This window comes from Cryptomeria japonica, chromosome 5, assembly GCF_030272615.1.
Source record: "Cryptomeria japonica chromosome 5, Sugi_1.0, whole genome shotgun sequence".
NCBI lineage: Eukaryota > Viridiplantae > Streptophyta > Pinopsida > Cupressales > Cupressaceae > Cryptomeria > Cryptomeria japonica.
The window spans coordinates 701,074,352-701,094,912 of NC_081409.1; positions in this window are offsets into that span (position 1 = coordinate 701,074,352).

Genomic DNA, 20,561 nt, shown 5'->3' on the forward strand with positions numbered 1-20,561 from the left:
GTTGTGAGATGATCTACCTTTATGTTGTTAATTTTAATGTATCTTCTAGAATGATGTGAAGGATACATAATTTGCATAGTTCTATCTATAATCAAGGGATGTTGCTATTAATCCAAATGAAAAGAAACGTAATAGGTCTAATTTATCTATGGATGTTATGTAAGTGAATGAGTTATGCGTATTGAATATATACATGTTGTAATAGGAATCTTTCTTTTGGTATTTTTAAAAAAATAATGTAGTATAGATATTTATGTGATAAGTTATATGTTCAATGAGTATTAATGTGTCTTACTTCATGGATATGTTAGGGAACCCTTAGAGGAATGTAATGTGATGTGATTAAATCTTTCAAAAAATATTGTTATTGTAGACATTCAAAATTGGTCATCACTCCTGTGTCACTAATCCAATTTTTAACATGTCTTGTATGTCGCATTTGATTTTCATCATATGTTGACATTGTGTCATTCTTCTAATTTAAATTTTCTATTTTCCTAATCATTTAAATCATTTCATCATTAATCATTCATTTCCTAACTTTAATTAAATAATCTTTATTATTTAATTAAATTCAATTTCATTTTTCTCATAATTGAATAATTTCATTAAATTATTTAATTAGCTAATTGTTTCATCATAATTAAATAAATTTCTATTAATTTAATAAAATCTTAATTATCTTCTTCCAAAAATCAAGAATGGAAACAAATCTTTATTTATTTTTATTTAATTAATTTAATTTCTAATTATCCTCATCCAAATTCAAAATTGGCAATAAATCAAGAAAATGATTTTAAAATTAAAATAAATCATTATCCAATTTAAATAAATTATTTTCTCATATTGTCCCAATTTTCGAAAATGGAAAGTATGTCATCATTTGATTTATATGATTTTCAAAAATCATTATCATATCTTCCTAAAAATTGAAAATAGAAGTAACCAGTCAACTTCTGATTTTATTGATTTATCTTGGAAAATATCTCTTTAATCTTAATTTAAAATTCAAAAAATGAGATATGCCCAGTTAAAAGCTGCTCTATGCCATCTTTTTGAATCCATCTTGATTCTCCAATCTTGTCTTCAATCTTCTATAAATTTATCAATCTTTTCTCATCAGAATGAACCACGCTTCGAGTATCCTTATGCTGCAATTTTCATCTTGTCATCTTGCTTGCTTTCATACTTTGCTCTTGCACTTGTAGGTGAGAGAAGGATAATGGAGGTCAATTGAATGAGACATTGGTGATGATTTTCATTTCTTTTGAATGTCTTATTTTCAATTTTTTTTATTGATTGTAATAGGATTTTATTTCATTGCAATTTAGCTTTGTGGTTGGCTAATTTAATTGCTTTGATGCTTATTTCCATTTTTCCTAGTTACAGTTATGATATCTGCTATGTTTTGTAATGTGTTTACTTAGTGTTGTATTGAGTTAAAAATGGATGATGTATTATGTTTCCCTTTAGAAAAAAATTATTTGCTATGTATTTGAGTTATTAGTTGTTATTACTTTGGGATTCCCTGGCGGGGCATTACATCTCTAGTCATGTTTGTGCTCATTTCCAATGCGTATCTAACATGTTTTATCATTTGTGTTACTTTCTAGCGCATATCTAAGCAAAACTGAGAAAATGTTTTCAATAGTGAAATCGTGTCTATGTTCTATATTATCCCGTATGTGATATATCTTGGCGCGTATTTGAAACTTTATTGCATATCTGAGCAGAACTGAGAATTATATCGTAACTATGAAATTACGTATTTGGACTCTGAAACTGCATATAGGAGAGATTTTGACACGTCTATGGATTCATATTGTGTCTGTGTTACTGAGATTATAAGAGCTTCTAAGGTTGACTCCATAGTATTTCATTTGGTCAACCATCATTTTGTCACGGATTTGTCATACATTTTTAGTCAATTTCAAACATCATTTTCAACCCCCATAAACATTTTTCAACTAGAACGAAAAGGTTGTTTAATAGTCCTCATCTTCACTTGCAAACACATTACAAACATTACTAGGTGGTTCCCGCATCAGATTTATCATCTTGGGTACCATTTGGTCATCTCTAATTAAGGTTAGCTTACCTCATCAAGAGTTTGTCATCTCTTAGTAGGAAGTCACACCTTGCTTTATATTATTACATTTTGGACATTACAAGACAACCTTAGATTCATTTTCATTTCACAATCCTCTTGGTCTTCCGTAATATTCGCATTTCTTCCTTCCTCTGTTTTAGCCAAGGTTAGTTCATGGTTGAAAACCGTTCACAAAGGATTAGAAGAGAAGCTAAAGAAGCTCAAAGATCTCTCAATATGAGTATGTATGAGTTTGATCAAGATGAATTTTATGACCCAAAACCCTTTGAGAATCGCAGTAATGCACCAGAGGTTGACAATGATTCCATTGATACAACATAAATTCAAGACATTATATCCAATGTGCAATTTAATAGATTGGTTGAAGAAATCATGAGAAGAGACCATTAATACTTTTTACAATTGTTTATGCAAAGTGGTGCAAGATTACCCCATGACTTTGATGTGTAACAAACTTTGGAAGAGGACCCCAATCAAGATAATACTAGTGGTCATCATGGTGGTAATAGATGTGACTGTACCATCCCTGAGTCACCTTCATCCTTGTTTCAAAAACCTCAAGTGATTTATACCCATGCCTATACCAATGATGCTAGGAACACTCATGAATAACCTCGTGTTCATCCTCTCCAAGGGCAAAGGAATACCAATGCATATACTCAACAACAAGAGAATACCCAAGATCATGGCAATACCTATGCAAGGAGACCATGTGTTAGATTAGGGGGCAATACCCAAGATTATACTTACAATACCTCTTATCCCCATGGTCATTACACATACAATCGTCCTAAGCCTAGTGCTCCTCATCATAATACCATACTAAGTGGCCCTTACAAAAATTGTGTCCTCCACCCATATGAGCATATATATGAGCAATATCACCCATATATGCATTATATTTCTCCTTACAATACCTTGTATCCCTATGGTCACGATGTCACATACAATTGTCCTAGGCCCAGTGCTCCTCATCATAATACCATACCAAGTGGCCCTTACAAAAATTGCATTCTCCACCCATGTGAGCAAGTATATGACCAATATCACCCTTACAAAAATTGCGTTCTCCACCCATATGAACATATATATGACCAATATCACCCTTACCTGCATTATATTCCTCTACCTAGTGGCTTAGGCATGGGAATACCTCAAAGAGAGAAAGCACCACCTAGCAATGATGTACAATAGCAAATTAAGGAGTGGCAACAAGAGATCGCAAGTATGCAAACACCAACAAAGGACTACACAATCCTTGACATATATCCTTATCCATATGATAGAAGCATATCAATGCCTCCTTTTCCCCCACATTTTGTGACACCCAAATTTGACAAGTAACACATTAGAGAATTTTTCACGGCTTGCATAGAGGTGGCAAGAGAAGAATCTTATTCGATGAGATTATTTCAACAAAGTTTAAGCGAAGAAGCCATGGAATGGTTTTCGCAACTTTTGCCTGGCATCAAGTCATGCGGTGAATTGGAAGAGGTCTTCATACATCATTGAAACTGACGTATCAATGACCACTTTATGCAATACAAAGCAGAAAGTGGTATGAATTTTAGCATTAGAGATAGTTGTCGGATTCCTCCGAGTGACGATGGAATGGTCACTCATTCAAAGGCGAAAGTGACTTATGATGCAATGTCGTCATTTCCCGAAAGAAGGCAAACGCAGAGAACGGATTTGAAGCAGGAAAAAATCAGATTTATTTGGATAATAATATATGTGGAGATGTTTTTCTTCCAAATAGCAACGGGGATTCTGGGTGAATTGAGTGTGAGCATAGAGACAAAGACTCTAATCCACCTAACAGCTTGCAAACGACAAATTGCATTTTTAGGTGAAATTAGGGAGAAACGTCTGAGATCTTTAATAAGATATAACCACTGGATTATCTTGCATGCACTTATGTCTATTCTGGGGAATGAATTCATGAGTACGGACCATAGATATCGTGTTAATACTGATATCTCCTCTATGTTCTTGGCTATTGCGTTGGACTGTGGGTTGTCTAAGGAAAAGGAAAAGCTACTATGTGAAAAGGTTTTCAAAAAGCAGGTTTTGGGATGTATAGACAATGTGCTCATGAACTTGGATAATTTTTGGAAACCCCTTCCCAAGGATAATTTTTGTATACTAATTTTCATTTTAATATAAATGGGTGTCGGCCTTTCCAATATTTAATGATAAAAAAAAAGTTTTCATAATGTCCATTCTTTACTAGATGGCTATACTACTCTCCTCGACCATGTCGCTTTCTTCGACTAAATCTACACTCATTCAAGCTCATTCACACATCAAAGAGTCAGTCCAAAAATGATAGTTGAAACACAATGAGACAATGATGATATCATAAACAATTCATTTTTCATTTGCATTCAATAATTTAATCTAGTTTATTGCATTATTAAATTAATTAAATAGATGGAATGTGGAGTTCATGATTGTGTTCTTGTCTTATGACTTTGGATTTGGCCCTATACAAGGTATAACTTTGCTTTATTGTTCACCAAAATAATCTGTCTACTCTAGAACTTTTGTTTATTGAGAGATGTAGTACATAGAAATAGCTTGGAAAGATTGTTGTTCCATTGCGAATAGACAAGTTATCCTAGAGACTAACCACTAGATATGTATAGAAATATTTAAATAGAGTAGGCAAGAGTCCTAAAATAATGTAAGTAGATTCTTTATTCTTTTTAGCGCACTAAATCCTAGTGTGTCACTATTGATTGTTCCTTTAATGCTCTATAATAAGAGAGAATGCTTGAGATGGTGGATGGTGAAACAAATGTTATTAAATTTCTTTAAATACTAGTACATATCATCAAATTTCGTAAAGTGTATGTTTTCTCAAGTTAGGGTGTGCAAATAAAGGGATCCCATTAGTGAAATCTAAATTTTGAAAAGTAAAGAGTTAAGTCCATAACTAGAAAAATGACCTTGGGTAGTGGAATGGTAATATCCAAGTGGCTAATGACTGCATAGTTACAAACTTGATCCTAAGTGACAATATACAAGTGGCTACTAACCATATGAAAGTAGATGCAAAGATCAATGTGATGATAATAGGATAAAGCAAATGTATCATAGTATGTGTAAATGGGAATAAGGTAAGGCTAACTTAGAATGGTCATATTCAAGTGGCTAATGACTGCATAGTTACAAACATGATCTTAAGTGACAAAATAGTTGTATACAAGTGGCTACTAACCATATGAAAGTAGATGCAAATATCAATTTGATGATAATAGGATAAAGTGAATATATCAAAGTATGTGTAAATAAGAATAAGGTAAAACTAACTCAAAATTCAAGTGCAGGATTAGCTAAGTAATAATTAGTAGACGTAGATCAACCACGGGTAGTTGAATGCTTGTCAACTAGAAGTGAACACTTTGAAACTTGCACTCCAACTAAACTTTACCATAATCTAAAAACCAATAAATTTGAATTTCATATAAAAAATTATAATTAAAGAAACAAGAATGAATAAATTCTCCTTTTGAAAATAAACAATTGTTATAGAATGTTTCTTCAATTAATTAATAATAAATACGGTCAAAAGTGTATAGACGGCTCGCTCCTATCGGCTGCCTTCGTCTGAGTAATTTCCTTTGGATTGTTACTGCTGCGTACGAAAAGGAAAATAATTCCTTCATGCCCACCAATATTTTTGTACATTTTTTAAGTATTTAAAAAGCCAGAGATTAGCAGAACATTTCACATTCTATCATAGATTTCTCGGTACAGTTGAGTTGAAGTGACCTATTTTCTGAAGAATTCCTCCGCCATGGGACTTCCTGTAGGTCTTCGTAATATCGCTATATCGTTTACGAAATTCAATATTTTTTACTAATTCACGTGAGAAATCTTGTTACCATTAACAGTAAATGTGATGAATCCTTTATTTTATATTTGACCCACATGGATTCCCACTTACCTATTTTGTATAAACTCCATATAAACATGTGATGAAATTCCTTTCACGCTAACACAAACTGCGTTTGAGGATCAGGTACACTTTTATGTATATAAAGTTAGAGCCCATTTGGGTTAAAAACAATATATCAAACCATAGTGTGACGTTTAAATCTTATATCACTATTTGGATTGAATATTGAAATGTTGTTTTTATTAAACTATTTTATAAATCAAAGCTATTACATTTCCACAATCTCTTTAAATATTTAAACTATTTTAGAAATCAAAGTCATTAGATTTGCACAATCCATTCAAATATTTTAAAAACTACATATAATATTTTAGAAATGTCACTGGCATGTTTAAATGTTTAGTTTACTTTTATTTAGAAATTTGATTTTATAAAATAAGTTGAATTTAAATTGTTTTAATATGATTTTGACTAATTGAGATTTTAAAATATAATTTGAAGGACTATTTTCAATAATATAAAAAAATTTATGTAGTGATGGGAAAGATGAAGAAAAATTTGCTAGCAACATCGTTCTACTTAAATCAAAAAAATAACCTAAATTTAACTTATATAAAATTAATCATGATAATAGAAAAGATAGTTTAGTTCACCTCAACTCAATAGAAAGTTGAATTAGATAATCAAGTTTGAGATTCAATATTGACATTCTATTGCAATGTCATTTAAATTTTATAATTTGTTGACTTAACATGTTTTGCTAATTCTTTGAATTTCATTATATGTTGTTTTATTTCACTATATAGTTGAATAATCTTTTGTTAGATCCATGTCCACAATTGTATTAGATCAATTACCCTAAATTAAATTTAGGTACTTTAAATTACAATTGTAGAAAGTAAACTAGGATTTGCAGACACGATATAACTCATAGCATTCAAAAACCTTTGCATCATATTATATTAGCACTCCTCACTATAATACTATATAATTTAAATAATAAATCATTTCTTAAATTTAATATTACTATCTATTTTACAAAATGTGATTAGTACCAATGTTTAGGAAGATACTATTGCAACTAGAGTTGCTTATTTATTATTAATATTTGTATCTAGCAATAAATTGTGTGCTATATTTTTTTATAATGAAAGTCTATCTTATCTTAAGTAGGTACATATACACATTTTTATCTAGACTTTTTAAAAATACTATAATTTTATTGATTAAATAATTTTGAATCATATTGCACATTTTGATTTAAAAAATCACTTATTTTTTCTTTCCCACACTATTTAAAACTTCCAATAATGCATCATATACCTCTTGTAACGTCAATGCCTATACAAATTTATCATTGAGTGTAGTATTAAGGAAAGTAAAATATTAGGTCAAAAATCCACCCTCACACTCTAATATGTATACATATAGCCTTGTTTTATGTTTATGCTCACGTAAATTGGCATAACCTTATTTTGTGTGTAGTAGGTAGAAATGACTGTGGTAAATACTAGTTCACTTGCATTGATAATGAGTATTGCTTGTGAAAGGGGTATGTATGAATAATTTATTCATTAATCTACATATATGATGAAGTAGTGATCTATCCTTAAGCTATTCTTAGATTGGACTTTGTAGTTCTTATATGATCATTGTTTTCTTAAAAAAGTTGAACATCAAATGACCTTTCTATGAAGTATTGATATTGGTGCAAGTGTTTATAAGAACACATTAAGAACTTCATAAGGAATATTGTCAAGTCATCCAACCACCAAGGAATGCTAAGCACGGGCATGTATGTGTGTTAATGTGATTTTGAAGTTATGGTAAGACAAATAAAAACTGTTTTTGTTAACTAAAACCTATAATTTAGGTTAGTCTTATTACTATAAGTGGTACAAATAGGACAACAACATCACGAGGAAAAAGGGACATTATCAGAGAGGAGGTAACCTAGCTTTTCAAATCAAAAGGTAGAAATGAATTTCACCTACTCTCTTTGATTTTTTCAATTGAATAGAATAATTTTGATGAATGATATATGTACACATTAGATAGTACTACATGAATAGGCAAAAGATATAGACTATTACTATTTTTTATTTCTATATACTTTTATTGCATTAGCATGTATCCAATAAGACATTGGGATGATGTCTCTCCCTAGTGGGGAAGGATGTCAAGTCCCATCTATTTACTTACTTTAATAATAAAATAAACTAGATTAAATTATTAAATGTAAATTAAATAATGAATTAGTTATGATGTTATCATTATCTCATTATGCTTTGACTATGGTTTTTAATCTATTGACATGTGACTAAGTGTAGGTGAGAGTTGAAGTCAGGGACATGGTTGAGGTGAAGATATCTAGCCACTGGGTAAATAATATTCATGATGGACACCTACTGTACACACAATGTAGTTTCATGTAGAATTTGCATAATGAATATTTTTTGAATGATTGATGATGCTTATATATAATCATTATTAGATTATTTAAGTTAATATGAAAATGAAGTTAAATCTACTTACCTTGTTTGTATCCATGTATTCACACATGTATGCCTTTGTTTTAATATCTAGTAACATGTCAACTTTCTTTGAAAATAGAATTTGTTATCTTCAGTTACATTGATATGTTCATGTATGATATACGCTCATACTCAAACAATATATACTTTGATGTCTAAGGTATATATATATATATATATAGATATATATATATATATATATATATATATATATATATATATATATATATATATGCTATTAGCTAATAGGCTTTAAGTGTGGGGCTTTAATCCTGGAAAAAAAGCATTTTCTCCTGTAAAATTATCAGCCTGCTTAGTTGTCTTGTTTTTACAAGAGCTATGGAGTGACAAATGCATCTAGTTGGCATTTCTTATCATTGTGCACCTGTCAAAGCATGCTATGCCTATTGGCCTCCTCTCTGTATACACTTGGTGGATGATGCTATGCCCACCGACATTTCTTGTCACTCATGCAAGTTTTGAAGTTGTAAACCCTAACTAACTGGATTGGAAATTTGAACACAAGAATTAATAAGAAGAAAGCAATCTTGGAGAGAACTTTAACGTCAATGGTAGATTTTGGAGTCATACTCTATATTGGTGGTTTCATTACATATTTTGTTATTCAAAAGATAAAACCATTGTACGTAGATAGTAGTTTTCAACATCAGAGTAGACTCAATAATTTAATGGATGACAATTTGAAGAAAAAATTTAATGTTTTTGTTTGTTTGAAAAAATATTCTATGTTGAATGATAGTGTGAGCATCTCGAATTTTATAGAGACCTGGATTGAAATTATGTGTAGTGGATGCCATTTTTATTTGTCTCCAAACCCTGCAATTATATTGTTAGTAGATGATTCTAATCAATAATGGAGTGTTCACTGTAATATTTATGGATGCTTTACATTGAATTTGTTGTGGATGAGATGACTGACTTAGGTATACAACTTTTAAAGTTGAAAAGTGCATTTGATAGATGCCCTTTTTTTCCTTCAGTTTTATTAACCCTCAAAGGATGTCGTAAATTGATTGTTATTCAAAATTTTCAATTGAGGAACATGTTCTATATTTTTGTGGTTGTCTACATCATATTGTATTAGGCATTGGATGACCAATGACCATTTGAGATTTATCATATTTTAGGATGAAAATTGTGTCACTTGGATCCATGTCTTGAGTTTTAGTATTCAAACCCTTTTTTGCAATTAGAGAGATTTTTCAATAAGGGATTATGATTCTCAAATTTGATGGAGGGGTCTTCATTATATTTTTCTGTGGATTAGATGTTTGAGTTTTTTTCCTTTCCTTGTTCCTTTAATGCTCTATAATAAGAGGGAATTCTTGAGATAACGGATGATGAAACAAATGTTATTAAATTTCTTTAAATACTAGTACATATCATCAAATTTTGTAAAGTGTGTATTTTCTCAAGTTAGGGTGTGCAAATAAAGGGATCCAATTAGCGAAATTTAATTTTCAAAAGTAAAGGGTTAAGTCCACAACTAGAAAAATGACCTTAGGTAGTGGAATGGTCATATCCAAGTGACTAATGACTGCATAGTTACAAACTTGATCCTAAGTGATAGAATAGTTGTATACAAGTAACCATATGGAACTAGATGCAAAGAACAATTTGATGATAATGAGATAAAGTGAATGTATCAAAGTATGTGTAAATAAGAATATGATAAGACTAACTTAAAATTCAAGTGGATTGGCTAATTAATAATTAGTAGAAGTAGATCAACCAAAGGTAGTTGAGTGCTTGCCAACTAGAGGTGAACACTTTGAAACTTGCACTCCAATTAGACTTTACCATAATCTAAAAAAGCAATAAATATGAATTCTATATGAAAAATTATAGTTTAAGAAACAAGAATGAATAAATTCTCCTTTCACTATATTTTTTAATTTAGTGAAAATAAATAATTGTTATAGAATGTTTTTTCAATTAATTAATAAACACGGTCAAAAGTGTATAGACCGCTTGCTCCTATTTCATGTGTATTTTCCTTTGGATTGTTACTGCTGCGTACGAAAAGGAAAATAATTCCTTCATGCCCACCAATATTTTTGCACATTTTTCAGTATTTAAAAAGCCAGATATTAGCAGAACATTTCACATTCTATCATAGATTTCTCAGTACAGTTGAGTTGAAGTTGCCTATTTTTTGAAGAATTCCTCTGCCATGGGACTTCCTGTAGGTCTTCGTAATATCACTATACCCAGAGTGCTGCTATACTTGGCGTTAGTCATGGCTTATTAGAAGGGGTTAGAAGAGTCTAGAAGAAAGTTAGAAGAATCTAGAATAATCTAGAAGAAAGTTAGAAAAATCTAGAAGGGAATTAGTTAGCAAGTGGGTGAGGATAAAAGGGGATTTTGATTAAAATAAAATTCATTTATTTCAACTAAAATTATGCAACTTGCATTTGTAGGAGAATGCAAGTGGGAGGGTTTTAGGGATTTTAAATAAATATTTATTTATTTAAATGTGAGAGAGAGGATTTTAGGGATTAAATGTGGAGGGGTTAATTAAAAAAATATGCTTTATTTATTTAATTAATTGTCAGAACATGGTTTAATGAGTTAAATTAAATAAATTGAATAATTTATTTAATTAATAGGAGAAAAGGGTTAAGATGAATTAATTAAATAATTTAATTAATTATTGATCGATGGTTAAATAATCAAATAAATACTAAGTATTCATTTAATTAAGTAGACAGATTTGGGTGTCTACAAAAAGAAAGTGAGATCTATGAAGAAAGGGAGAGGTGGGTAGGGAGAGGTTGAGAGACCTAGAGAGGGAAGAGTAGATAGGTGAGGGAGAGAGAGAGAGAGATAGAATAAAATAAGATAGATAAGTTCACAAAGAGAGAAAGAGGGGTAAGGAGGTGGAAAGGAAAGAATTAAAGAGAAGAGAGATATAGAGGTGAGAGAATTGGAGCCTAGGAAGAGAGAGGTGAGAAACATAGGGTGGAAAGATAGAGGTGAAGGAGATACAGGGGAATTAAGAGACAAAGAGGGAGATGTAAATATGTAAAGATGGAGGGAAGGAGAAAAATAGGTATGGAAAGAGAGGTTAGGAGGAAGAGGTATTCATTAAGAGAATAGAAAGAGAGTGGAGAGAAACAATAAGAAGAGAAGAGAGATGGAGGGAGGGAATGATAGATATGGAGAAAAGGAGGGAAGGTGAGAGAGAGAGGGAGAGAGTATAGGAGAGACATAGAGAGGGGAGAGAGAAGAAAGGGGGAGTAATAGGTCTAGATTTTTTGGTAGATAAAGAGGTGACAAGAGATAAGAGAAGGAGATAGTTCATAAAGGGATATGGGTAAGGGGTGATGGAGAGAGAGAGGTGGAGAGGAGGGGAGAGAACTACATAGGGGATAAATAGAGAGATGAGATATGTAGAGCATGAGAGAGAGGTTAAATACCTAGATGGGAGAGATAGAGGAGAGATAGATAGAGGGGCATAAAGATAGGTGCCTAATGAGACATTGATGGATAAGTATAGAGGTGGAGAGGGAATGAGGGAGAAACCTAGAAATTTGATAGAGGGAGGTAGAGAGAGTAGGAGGGAGAGGTGGCAACCAAGACAATGGAGAGAGGGAATAGATAGAAGAGAAAAGAGATGACTAAGAGGAGATGGATGGAGAGGTAGACATGGAGGGATTCGGAGACCTAAGGAATGAGGATATAGATAGGTTTGGAGAGAGAGAATAGAGGGAGAGAGTTCATAAATGGATAGGGGTAAGGGAGAGGGAGAGAGATATGGAAATGGGGGGAGAGAACCAGAGGGTGGACAATTAATTAGATGAGATACCTAGAGGGGGGGGAGAGGTGGTAATAATATAGGGAGGGAGAGGTAGTGAGGTGAATAGGGAGGGAGGAAGACACCTAGATATGGGGAGAGAGAAGATAGAAGGGATAGGTAGTGACCAAGAGAATGGAGAGGGAGGGGAGTGAAATAATAAGATAATGATAGAGAAGAAGAGAGAGGGAGGAAGTCAAGGATAGATATGGGATTAAGGAAGGAATGAAAGGTAGAGAAGTTGGGTTTACCTAGAGAGGGGAGAGAGAAGTGAAAGAGACAAGAGAAGGATAGAGATAGGTCTAGAGTTTGGGGAAGATAAAGAGAGTGAGATACATAGCTGAAGAATGATAATAGGAGCATGCTGATTACTGAAATTTGACTGTTTGAAATTTAATATGATCCTCTTAAAACTAGAATCTACATTATAAGTCCTATAGAGATGAAACCACTCTCAAACATCCTGCCAATATATAAATGTTATATTTCATGTATATATTCTCCTTGAAGGGTGGATATAACTTGTGCCATGATTGGAAAATATATACACTCACAAAACCTTCACATTGGACAATGCAAAACATTTGGCGGGTGCCAAATGTTAAAATTCAATATTTTGCATTTGGCGAGCACCAAATAGGGCGAGCACCATATTTGGCGCTCGCCAAATGGTTTGGATTGGAAACCTTAAACCCTTTGGGTTGGATTGTACTTGGGCATCCAACCCAAAGGGTCAAATGACCATTTCAGACCTGAGATGTGTTTTTATCAGAAGATTAAAAAATTCACATATTTTTTGTCGTGCTCTCCATCAAGTTTGCATGTGTTTCAATGAAACTAAAAAAAACACCATAGCAACCTCAATCTCTCTCTTAGCTATCCAAGCATGTAATTTTTTTGCATTTTGATTTCATTAAGGCTTTCATCTATAATTTCTTTTGTTAGTGTGTCCATTTTTTGTCGAAACCCAGCATGCACTATTTTGGGTCTAGCTTTTTACACGTTCATCCGATTTTGAAGAAACTTATATTTTTAGAAACTAGACTCCATTCTACACAATTTTTAAAAAAATGAGTTTTGATTTTTAATTAGTTATCAATGATTTTAGGGGGGAGCATGCTCAAATTTTTGTTTTTCAGGATGTGTCCACTTCGAAAATTAGTAAAAAATCATATACTAGTTAAAAAATTAGCTGAAAAATATGGCATAAACTTCAAGGTGTTAGCTAATTTCTCACTGAAGTGATTTTAAAAATTCAACAAAAAGTTACTATTTTAAAGGGGCCACAACAGACGCTATGTTATGTTTTTTGCATAAAAATAGGACCACTTTTTGTGGCCCCCCTCTTTGAAGCCCTTAATCTCCACCATTTTCAAAACAAATAAGTAGTTTAGAAAGTAGACTCAAAGCACTCTGACTCTTGTTCTTGTTGCATCTTCAAATTTGGAGTGTAACTATCTTCAATTTGTTGTTGAACTTCAGACTTTGCTGATTTCAGAAAAAAGTGGCATCTTAAGACCCCCTTTTGGTACCACAACTTGGGGCACATATCCACATTATATCCAATGTGCAATTTAATAGATTGGTTGAAAAAGTCATGAGAAGAGACCATCAATACTTTTTACTTTTTTTTATGCAAAGTGGTGCAAGATTACCCCATGACTTTGATGTGTTACAAATTTTGGAAGAGGACCCCAATCAAGCTAATAGTAGTGGTCATCATGGAGGTAATAGATGTGACCATGTCATCCCTAAGTCACCTTCATCCTTGTTTCAAAAACCTCAAGTGATTTATACTTGTGCTTATACCAATGATGCTAGGAACACTCATGAATAACCCCATGCTCATCCTCTCCAAGGGCGAAGAAATACTAATGCATATACTCAACAACAAGAGAAAACCCAAGATCATGGCAATACCTATGCAAGGAGACCACGTGTTAGATTTGGGAGCAATACCCAAGATTGTACTTACATTACCTCTTATCCCCATGGTCATGACACATACAATCGTCCTAGGCCTAGTGTTGCTCATCATAATACCATACCAAGTGGCCCTTACAAAAATTGCATTCTCCACCCATATGAGCATATATATGACCAATATCACCCTTATATGCATTATATTTCTCCTTACAATACCTCTTATCCCCATGGTCATGACACATACAATCGTCCTAGGCCTAGTGCTTCTCATCATAATACCATACCAAGTGGCCCTTACAAAAATTACGTTCTCCGCCCATATGAGCATATATATGACCAATATCACCCTTACAAAAATTGCGTTCTCCACCCATATGAGCATATATATGACCAATATCACCCTTACAAAAATTGCGTTCTCCACCCATATGAACATATATATGACCAATATCACCCTTACATGCATTATATTCCTCTACCTAATGGCTTAAGAAAGGGAATACCTCAAAGAGAGAAAGCACCACCTAGCAATGATGTACAATAGCAAATTAAGGAGTGACAGCAACAAATCGCAAGAATGAAAAAACCAACAAAAGACTACACAATCCATGACATATATCCTTATCCATATGATAGAAGCATATCAATGCCTCCTTTTCCCCACATTTTCTGACAACCAAATTTGTCAAGTACAAAGGGAAGGGAGATCCCAAGGCACACATTAGAGAATTTTTCACGGCTTGCATAGAGGTGGCAAAAGAAGAATCTTATTTGATGAGATTGTTTCAACAAAGTTTAGGCAGACAAGCCATGGAATGGTTTTCACAACTTTCGCGGTTTTCGCAACTTTCGCATGGCATCAAGTCATGCGATGAATTGGGAGAGGTCTTCATACACAATTGGAACTGACGTATCGATGACCACTTTATGCAATATAAAGCAGAAAGCGGTATGAATTTTAGCATTGGATATAGTTGTCAGATCCTCCGAGTAACGATATAATGGTAACTCATTCAAAGGCGAAAGCGACTTAAAGGTGTCCTTTGCATCGCATTTATGATGCAATGTCATCATTTCCCGAAAGAAGTCAAACGCAGAGAACGGATTTGAAGCAGTTTTAAATTTCCTATTATTTAAGGAAAATTCCAGATTTATTTTGATAATAATATATGTGGAGATGTTATCGATCAAAAAAAAAATATATGTGGAGATGTTTTTCTTCCAAATAGCAACGAGGATTCTGGGTGAATTGAGTGTGAGCATAGAGACAAAGACTCTAAACCACCTAACAGCTTGCAAACGACAAATTGCATTTTTAGGTGAAATTATGGAGAGTCGCCTGAGATCTTTCATAAGATATAACCACTGGATTATCTTGCATGCACTTATGTCTATTCTGGGGAATGAATTCATGAGTACGGACCATAGATATCGTGTTAATACTGATATCTCCTCTATGTTCTTGGCTATTGCGTTGGACTGTGGGTTGTCTAAGGAAAAGGAAAAGCTACTATGTGAAAAGGTTTTTTGAAAAAGCAGGTTTTGGGATGTATAGACAATGTGTTCATGAACTTGGATTATTTTTGGATATCCCTTCCAAAAGATAATTTTTGTATACTAATTTTCATTTTAATATAAATGGGTGTCGACCCTTTCAATATTTAATGATAAAAAAAAAGTTTTCATAATGTCCATTCTTTATTAGATGGTTATATTACTCTCCTCGACCATGTCGCTTTCTTCGACTAAATCTACACTCATTCACACATCAATGAGTCAGTCCAAAAATGAAAGTTGAAACACAATGAGACAATGATGACATCATAAATAATTCATCTTTTCATTTGCATTCAATAATTTAATATAGTTTATTACATTATTAAAGTAATTAAATAGATGGGAAGTGGAATTCATGATTGTGTACTTGTCTTATGACTTTGGATTTGGCCCTATACAAGGTATAACTCTGCTTTATTGTTCACCAAAATAATCTTTGTCTACTCTAGAACTTTTGTTAATTGAGAGATGTAGTACATAGAAATAGCTTGGAAAGATTGTTGTTCCATTGCAAATAGACAAGTTGTCCTAGAGATTAACCACTAGATATGTATAGAAATATTTAAATAGATTAGGCAAGAGTCCTAGAATAATGTAAGTAGAATCTTTATTCTTTTTAAAGCACTAAATCCTAGTGTGTCACTATTGATTGTTCCTTTAATGCTCTATAATAAGAGAGAATGCTTGAGATGGTGGATGGTGAAACAAATGTTGTTAAATTTCTTTAAATACTAGTACATAACATCAAATTTTGTAAAGTGTATGTTTTCGCAAGTTAGGGTGTGCAAATAAAGGGATCCCATTAGCAAAATCTAAATTTTGAAAAGTAAAGAGTTAAGTCCATAACTAGAAAAATGACCTTGGGCAGTGGAATGGTCATATCCAAGTGGCTAATGACTGCATAATTACAAACTTGATCCTAAGTGACAAAATAGTTATATACAAGTAACCATATGAAATTAGATGCAAAGATCATTTTGATGATAATAAGATAAAGCCAATGTATCAAAGTATGTGTAAATAGAAATAAGGTAAGGCTAATTCAAAATTCAAGTACAAGTACAGGATTAGCTAAGTAATAATTAGTAGAAGTAGATCAACCACAAATAATTGACTAGTGAACATTTTGAAACTTGCATTCCAACTAGACTTTACCATAATCTAAAAACCAATAAATTTGAATTCCATATGAAAAATTATAATTAAAGAAACAAAAATGAATAAATTCAATATAGTGAAAATAAATAATTGTTATAGAATGTTTTTTCAATTAATAAATAAATACGGTCAAAAGTGTATAGACGGCTCGCTCCTATCGGCTGCCTTCATCTGTGTAATTTCCTTTGCATTGTTACTGCTGCGTACGAAAAGGAAAATAATTCCTTGTTTGGAAAGGTTGCTGAGATCTTTTCTTTGCATGAAGATTCTCTTCATTGCCTTCTTAGGCAAACTCGAGCTTTATCTCCACCCCTTTGTATTCCACAATAGAGTTTGCAACGATAATAGTCTCATTGGCTTCAAATTAAATCGGTTTTAAAGTCATGTAGGGCTGCAACATTGCCTCACTACTATAGCTAATAAAATGTGCTAGGTTTGCTGCCTTATATCTACGTTGCATATGCTTATATGTTTCAATCTTGTTTTGTGTGTTCTTCAAATTGATCTGAATGAGAAAATTACATGGGTTTTAGAAGTATGTCGTGGTGAATATCAAAATGATTTTAAGTGCATGATGCATACGTTGTAAAGGTAAGGTTTTTTTTGCAAATAAGTCGGTCTTCATAGTTATATTGACTTAATATTCATATAGACATCATTACTTGTATGGATATGTGTATGGGTATGTGTATATGAAGTGTGATCAAAATAACAATATTCATATTCAAAGAGAGTCGACATATTCTTGTCATTAAAATAAGGCATAGTTAGTTACAAATATGGTATGCAAGTTTAATCTCATTTTGCGAAGTGTGTGTTTTCTCAAGTTAGGGTGTGCAAGTAAAGGGATTCAAGCAGCGAAATTTTGAAAAGGAAAGGGTTAAGTCTACAACTAGAAAAATAACATTGGACATTGGAATGGTCATATCCAAGTGGCTAATGACTGTATAGTTACAAACTTGATCCTAAGTGACAATATACAAGTGGCTACTAACCATATGAAAGTAGATGCAAAGATGAATGTGATGATAATAAGATAAAGCAAATGTGTCAAAGTATGTGGAAAAAATTCAAGTGTAGGATTAGCTAAGTAATAATTAGTAGAGGTAGATCAACCACGAGTAGTTGAATACTTGTCAACTAGAGATGAACACTTTGAAACTTGCACTCCAACTAAACTTACCATAATCTAAAAACCAATAAATTTGAATTTCATATGAAAAATTATAGTTAAACAAACAAGAATGAATAAATTCTCCTTTTGAAAATAAACAATTGTTATAGAATGTTTCTTCAATTAATTAATAATTAATAAATACGGTCAAAAGTGTATAGACGGCTCGCTCCTATCGGGTGCCTTCGTCTGAGTAATTTCCTTTGGATTGTTACTGCTGCGTACGAAAAGGAAAATAATTCCTTCATGCCCACCAATATTTTTGCACATTTTTTTTCTATTTAAAAGGCCAGAGATTAGCAGAACATTTCACATTATATCATAGATTTCTCGGTACAGTTGAGTTGAAGTGACCTATTTTCTGAAGAATTCCTCCGCCGTGGGACTTCCTGTAGGTCTTCGTAATATCGCTATATCGTTTACGAAATTCAATTTATCAAACCATAGTGTGACATTTAAATCTTATATCACTATTTGGATTGAATATTGAAATGTTGTTTTTATTAAACTATTTTATAAATCAAATTTATTACATTTCCATAACTTCTTAAAAATTTTAAACTATTTTAGAAATCAGAGCCGTTAGATTTGCACAATCCATTCAAATATTTTAAAAACTACATATAATATTTTAGAAATGTCACTCATATGTTTAAATGTTTAATTTACTTTTATTTAGAAATTTGGTTTTATAAAATAAATTGAATTTAAATTGTTTTAATATGATTTTGATTAATTGAGATTTTAAAATATAATTTGAAGGATTATTTTCAATAATATAAAGAAATTTATGTAGTGATGGGAAAGACGAAGAAAAAATTGCTAGCAACATTGTTCTACTTAAATCAAATAAATAACCTAAATTTAACTTATATAAAATTAATCGTGATAATAGAAAAGATAGTTTAGTTCACCTCAACTCAATAGAAAGTTGAATTAGATAATCAAATTTGAGACTCAATATTGACATTTTATTGCAATGTCATTTAAATTTTATAATTTGTACATAATTGTGCCTATTTTTATTCAAATGGGGTTGACTTAACATGTTGGGAATGCTTTACACAAATTATAATTTCACTGTGACTATGAACATATTGGTGTTTTGCTAATTCTTTGAATTCCATTATGTGTTGTTTCATTTAGCTACATAGTTGAATAATCTTTTGTTAGATATGTGCCCACAAATGTATTAGATCAATTAGCCTAAATTAAATTTAGGTACTTTAAATTACAATTGTAGAAAGTAAACTAGGATTTGTAGACACAATATAACTCATAGCATTCAAAAACCTTCACATCATGTTATATTAACACTCCTCACTATAATACTATATAATTTAAATAATAAATCATTTCTCAAATTTAATATTACTATCTATTTTACAAAGTGTGATTAGTACCAATGTTTAGGAAGATACTATTGCAACTAGAGTTGCTTATTTATTATTAATATTTGTATCTAGCAACAAAATTATGTGCTATATTTTTTTATAACGAAAGTCTATCTTATCTTAAGTAGGTAGATATACACATTTTTTATCTAAAATTTTTAAAAATTCTATAATTTTATTGATTAAATAATTTTGAATCATATTCCACATTTTGATTTAAAAAATCACTTATTTTTTCTTTCCCACACTATTTAAAACTTCCAATAATGCATCATATACCTCTTATAATGTCAATGCCTATACAAATTTATCATTGAGTGTAGTATTAAGGAAAGTAAAAGATTAGGTCAAAAATCCACCCTCACACTCTAATATGTATACATATGGCCTTGTTTTATGTTTATACTCGCATAACTTGGCATAACCTTATTTTGTGTGTAGTAGGTAGAATGACTGTGGTAAATATTAGTTCGCTTGCATTGATAGTGAGTATTGCTTGTGAAAGGGGTATGTGTGAATAATTTATTCATTAATCTATATATATGATGAAGTAGTGATCTATCCTTAAGCTATTCTTAGATTTGAGTTTGTAGTTCTTTTATGATCATTGTTTTCTTAAAAAATTTGAACATCAAATGGCCTTTCTATGAAGTGTTGATATTGGTGCAAGTGTTTATAAGAACACATTAAGAACTTCATAAGGATTATTGTCAAGCCATCTAACCACCAAGGAATGCTAAGCACGGGAATGCATGTGCGTTAATGTGATTTTGAAGTTATGGTAGGACAAATAAAAATTGTTTTTGTTAACTAAAACCTTGAGATAAGTAAATCTTATTTGGATAAGGAGAAAAGTTTGAGGATATATGTTTTAATTTTCAATTATGGGCGGTAACAATAATTTAGGTTAGTCTTATTACTATAAGTGCTACAAATAGGACAACAACATCACAAGGAAAAAGGGACATTATCAGAGAGGAGGTAACC